Source organism: Rattus norvegicus, chromosome 15 (assembly GCF_036323735.1).
Source record: "Rattus norvegicus strain BN/NHsdMcwi chromosome 15, GRCr8, whole genome shotgun sequence".
In the NCBI taxonomy this organism is placed as follows: domain Eukaryota; kingdom Metazoa; phylum Chordata; class Mammalia; order Rodentia; family Muridae; genus Rattus; species Rattus norvegicus.
The window spans coordinates 83,343,475-83,349,730 of record NC_086033.1 but is presented as its reverse complement, the minus strand read 5'-3'; the positions used below and the strand labels follow the sequence as shown (position 1 = coordinate 83,349,730).

At 42.2% G+C, this 6,256-nt stretch overlaps 1 protein-coding gene across 15 annotated transcripts in view; it reads left to right on the top strand.

The window, feature by feature from the left end:
- Positions 1 to 6,256, top strand: part of Klf12 (KLF transcription factor 12) — a 432,451-nt gene that overhangs the window by 120,268 nt on the left and 305,927 nt on the right. The gene's annotated exons all lie outside the window — the stretch shown is intronic.

The window sequence follows — 6,256 nt, the reverse complement described above, 5'->3', positions numbered from 1 at the left end:
CTATGGGGGGAGGGCGGCAATGGGGGGAGGGTTGGGAGGGGAACACCCATAAGGAAGGGGAGGGGGGAGGGGGATGTTTGCCCGGAAACCGGGAAAGGGAATAACACTCGAAATGTATATAAGAAATACTCAAGTTAATAAAAAAAAAATAATATAAAAAAAAAAAAACAAAACCTGAGAAAACAGCACAGTTCTGTTACTCTTGTGGTACCTGGCACCATTTTTTTTTTTAAAATTAGCTTCTCAATCATCATCTCGAAAGAAAACATTCTGAGCAACATCATTAATAACAGCTCTGATAAAGCACGGTCACTACTACGTATCATAAAGCAGGTACAAGCTATTTTACATCCACAGAGGTATGATACAGTACTGTCCTACATCTGTAATACTAGAGGATACAATTTAAAAGGCATTATTTGAGACTTGATTCTACTTTTCCAGCAGAGGGCCCAAAGGATGGTGTGACACAGCTTTGTAAAGAAACATACTCTAGACAGGATTTCCTTTCACTAGTGGCACAGTTCTAAGGATTCATTCTCTCCATGAATGTCAGCTAAAACCGTTATTAAAAAAATGAAATATCCCTAGAACAAAACCGTATAACCACCGGATTCACATGAAGATGACCTAGTGGAGACAAGCTGGACCTCACCTTACCAACAAGCTATCAAATCTGTTATGTTTAAACAGTGCGACCTCCAAGTAAGGAGATGCCAAGTAGTGCTTCAAAGCTTCGGACCACAATCAAACACAGCATCCTTTTCAACAGAAGCAGAAGCTCATCTCAATATGCTCATGGATGCTGACATCAACATTTAATCATCTCCTCACTCATCCAGGAAGAAGGGGAGATCAGTTACTACTGTACTTTATTGTGTTCAACCAAATCACCATGTTACAAAAATAGCAAGCTGCCATAATAAAAAATAAGGCTCCTCTATCCAGCACCAGATAGCATCATTTTACTTTCAAGCCTAGAAATTGCACACTTGTATATAAACCAACTGAAGATGAGGATTGAGAGTTCATCTTGGTGGATTTTTTCCTTTGATGAATATGAAGTGTCCTTCCTTATCTTTTTTGATGACTTTTAATTGAAAATTGATTTTATTTGATATTAGAATGGCTACTCCAGCTTGCTTCTTCTGACCATTTGCTTGGAAAGTTGTTTTCCAGCCTTTCACTCTGAGGTAGTGTCTGTCTTTGTCTCTGAGGTGTGTTTCCTGTAGGCAGCAGAATGCAGGGTCCTCATTGCGTATCCAGTTTGTTAATCTATGTCTTTTTATTGGGGAGTTGAGGCCATTGATGTTGAGAGATATTAAGGAATAGTGATTATTGCTTCCTGTTATATTCATATTTGGATGTGAGGTTATGTTTGTGTGCTTTTCTTCTCTTTGTTTTGTTGCCAAGATGATTAGTTTCTTGCTTCTTCTAGGGTATAGCTTGCCTCCTTATGTTGGGCTTTACCCTTTATTATCCTTTGTAGTGCTGGATTTGTAGAAAGATATTGTGTAAATTTGGTTTTGTCATGGAATATCTTGGTTTCTCCATCTATGTTAATTGAGAGTTTTGCAGGATACAGTAACCTGGGCTGGCATTTGTGTTCTCTTAGGGTCTGTATGACATCAGTCCAGGATCTTCTGGCCTTCATAGTTTCTGGCGAGAAGTCTGGTGTGATTCTGATAGGTCTGCCTTTATATGTTACTTGACCTTTTTCCCTTACTGCTTTTAATATTCTTTCTTTATTTTGTGCTTTTGGTGTTTTGACAATTATGTGACGGGAGGTGTTTCTTTTCTGGTCCAATCTATTTGGAGTTCTGTAGGCTTCTTGTATGCCTATAGGTATCTCTTTTTTTAGGTTAGGGAAGTTTTCTTCTATGATTTTGTTGAAGATATTTACTGGTCCTTTGAGCTGGGAGTCTTCACTCTCTTCTATACCTATTATCCTTAGGTTTGATCTTCTCATTGAGTCCTGGATTTCCTGTATGTTTTGGACTAGTAGCTTTTTCTGCTTTACATTATCTTTGACAGTTGAGTCAATGATTTCTATGGAATCTTCTGCTCCCGAGATTCTCTCTTCCATCTCTTGTATTCTGTTGGTGAAGCTTGTATCTACAGCTCCTTGTCTTTTCTTTTGATTTTCTATGTCCAGGGTTGTTTCCATGTGTTCTTTCTTGATTGCTTCTATTTCCATTTTTAATTCCTTCAACTGTTTGATTGTGTTTTCCTGGAATTCTTCAGGGATTTTTGCGATTCCTCTCTGTAGGCTTCTACTTGTTCTCTAAGGGAGTTCTTTATGTCTTGAAGTCCTCCAGCATCATGATCAAATATGATTTTGAAACTAGATCTTGCTTTTCTGGTGTCTTTGGATATTCATTGTTTGCTTTGGTGGGAGAATTGGGCTCCGATGATGCCATGTAGTCTTGGTTTCTGTTGCTTGGGTTCCTGCGCTTGCCTCTCGCCATCAGATTATCTCTAGTGTTACTTTGTTCTGCTATTTCTGACCGTGGCTAGACTGTCCTATAAGCCTGTGTGTCAGGAGTGCTGTAGACCTGTTTTCCTGTTTTCTTTCAGCCAGTTATGGGGACAGAGTGTTCTGCTTTCGGGCGTGTAGTTTTTCCTCTCTACAGGTCTTCAGCTGTTCCTGTGGGCCTGTGTCTTGCGTTCACCAGGCAGGTTTCTTGCAGGGGAAAAGTTGGTCCTACCTGTGGTTCCAAGGCTCAAGATTGCTCGTGGGGTACTACCTAAGTCCTCTCCGTGGCGGCAGCAACCGGGAAGATCTGCGCCGCTCTTTCTAGGAGCCTCCGTGCACCAGGGTTCCAGATGACGTTTGGTGTTTTCCTCTGGCGTCTGGATGTGCAGAGTGCAGTCTCTTCTGGTTTCCCAGGTGTGTCTGCCTCTCTGAAGGTTTAGCTCTCCCTCCCACTGGATTTGGGTGCAGAGAACTGTTTATCCGGTCTGTTTCCTTCAGGTTCCGGTGGTGTCTCAGGCGCAGGGGTCCTGCCGCTCCTGGGCCCTCCCCTACGGGAACCCAGAGGCCTTATACAGTTTCCTCTTGGGCCAGGGATGTGGGCAGTGGTGGGCAGTGTTGGTGGTCTCTTCTGCTCTGCAGCCTCAGGAGTGCCCACCTGATCAGGCGGTGAGGTCTCTCCTTTATTTTATTTTTAATGCAGGGGGTTATTTTGCCTGTGTATTTGTTTGTGTGCTCACCAGGCACATGCCTGTTGCCTGAAGAGGCCATAAAAAGGCATCCAGTCGGGGTTGGGGATTTGGCTCAGTGGTAGAGCGCTTTCCTAGCAAGAGCAAGGGCCTGGGTTCGGTCCCCGGCTCCAAAAAAAAAGAACCAAAAAAAAAAAAAGGCATCCAGTCTCCTCAAAAGTCAGTCAGAGGCAGTTGTGAGCTATTGTTTGGTGCTGAGGGTTGGATTTGTGTCCTCTGAAAGAGCAGCCAGTGCTCTTACTCAACAAGCCATCTCTTGGGTCTGGAGACCAGTGACATTTGAAAGACCTTTCTGGCAGTCATGGAAAGAAAATCTGAATGTGCTTTATTGTAGTGGTCCTCGTTCTGACCTTGTGGATTTGTGCACATCAGTAAGTCGCTCACTTCTGCAACTCGAATGGTTGCACAGCTCCATTTCCCTTGTCTGCTGAGGATGGTCGGGGTGACAGCCGCCTGCTTATTAAGTGTCTTATCCAAGTAGGGAGGATAATAGTAAGAGCTTGTATGTTTGATGGCATCAGTGACAAGTTGTTCTCTATGGAAAGCATAGGAGGCATGTTGCGATGTGATGTGGGGTTAATTTTTGAGGTATGTTATTTTCTAAGAAACGTATGGAAAGTTGCAACCTTCCTTAAGCACACAATACATGCTCTGCCCCCTTTCATGCATTATAGACATTATGTGCTGTGTCAATCAATCCATTTCCTTAGAAGAACAGCCAAGGACAGTCCAAGGAGTTAGAGGGAGCAATACCAAGAAGTTGATGGAGGGGAGGAAATGTTATCATCAGTAGGTTTGACATTTTGAAATTAGTAGGATTGTCTGGCTGGAGTTTCTGAACAGGACTGTAATATAATATTCCTGGCTGTGTTCAGGTTAATGATGTACACTACCCAGTGCCTTCCCCATTAGCGGGGAAGTGGCTGTGTGATGCAGAATTGGCCACATTTTATGTTATCAATTGAAGCCCAGCTATGCCGCAGGATTTAACAGTGAACCTAGGAGTGGATGCTCGGTTCTATTTTGGGCCCTCGGGGACTCATTTGGTTTTAATAAGCTATGAGGATTATGGAAAGTCCTTGACACTTCTATCCAGGCATGGCTGTGCATGAATGAGCCTGACTTGGAAGACACATGTACCACTTCTGAGATCACTTTGTAAAGAGTTTTCGAAGAACTAATGATTGATAATCTAGCGAGATAAAAATCAGGTACCAGCAAGGATCAAATACAGTCTGTACAATTATAGCTCTCCAAGGGGGCAGAAGACTACATTAAACTAACAGTACATGTTATGATATGTTTGTATCCAGATACATTAAATGCTAGATTAAACAAGAAAACATGCCTTTTGAGACATCAGTGGACAGAGCAGACGTGTCATTAAGGGCTACTACACAAACTGCAAGAGGAGGCTGGGGAGATTCCTAATGTGTGGTACAGTGAGTTGAAATGTGAGTCCTTGATCAAAACTGCCTAATAAAAATGTAAGTCAAACAGGTTACATAAGTCTTTAATTGCCTCATTAAAAACGCCAAAGAAAATGGAAGCTCATTTTAATGCCATAGTACATTTATTCTAGTATATACAGATTCTAGTCTCTACATGTTACTAGCAGAAATGAAACACTAGAATTTATATTTTGGACAAGATTCTTGAAATGGGAATTTTTGCAGAGCAATGTCATGGAACTGGACACATTACCAGTGCTCTGTAGACTCATTGGCTACCGAAGTAGCCACTGGTAGTAAATCATCCTGTCTTTACAGCTCTCATCAAATTTTCCAGTGCTGTGATTCAGATATTTCTAGCATTTGAACAAAAATCCGCTGATGTACTCTCTGAAATATGGCAATTAAAAAAAAAAGTAGACTGGATTTAAGTGGAAAGGGAAGGAAGGAATTGAAGTGTTTGTCTGATTCAGTGAAAGAAAGCTTGAAGTTTGTAGCTAAAGTAATCAAGGCATGATTCGCTTGTTAAGGAAGCCAAATGATTGTCTCCAGGAGGCCATGAGACAGAGTAGAGAAGTCACGGAAGATCAAGGCTAATTCTGGGATACTTTAAATTAGTTGAAACAAGCTAAAGCTTTTCATGAGCAGGTGCCCTGGTAGGTGGCCTTCCAGAGGGACCTTTACCCTTGTGTGTTTAATTGATTGCCACCACATGGATGTGCAAACATGTGAACCAATCTCCCGTAATTTCTGTTTCTGGAGATGTGGAAATGTGGCAAGTTAAGTCTGAATTTTCTAGAAATAGTATTATCATTTTCCTTTCTATATGGAGCACGACTTAAGCTGGGGACAGACTCGGTTGATTTTTTTATTTTATTTTTTCTGACCTCCGACATTGGTAGTGCCTGTGGCCTAGTAGTATTCTTAGTCCCACAGGATGAAATAAGAGGAGCTCTACTAAATGCTTCTGGCATGTTCCATTGCTTACATTCTCCAGATGGCAGCCTCACTGTGGAGCAAGTACTAATCTATCCACTTTGTGGATGGGGAACAATTAAAATTTACCTAGACCGTGACCAGGGCCATGGAACTTGGCAGTCGACAGAATTTAATTCAGTATGTAAGGAGGCCAGATCTGACTCCATATCCAGATACCAACAAAGGGTAAGCAAATGGCGTTGCCTCTGATGAGCTCTGCTCTGAAAATCAAGGCATCACTCTACAGCACTGTGTGAATCTGTGCACTTCTGGGAGTTGTTCAGTGGAGGTGTTCCCATGTCCTCGGGGGTTCTTCAGTAGTTCTCTGAGGAGAGCCCCATTGCAAACAATAAATACTACAGCCCCCTTACACTTTCAAATACCCTTCGCTCTGTACACAGAGACACGCTGCACAGACAGAAACAAAATTAGACCAGTCACTGGCTCCTGGTCTTCAGAATGGGCTCCTCAGCAGAAGTCTAGTCCTTGGTTCAGGTAAGGATTCCCTATAGCAACCACGAGATGTGCCACACTTGCTATAACTATATAACTATATAGATAACTATAATCATTTGTTATTCGTGCGATCGGTATGTTATATATAA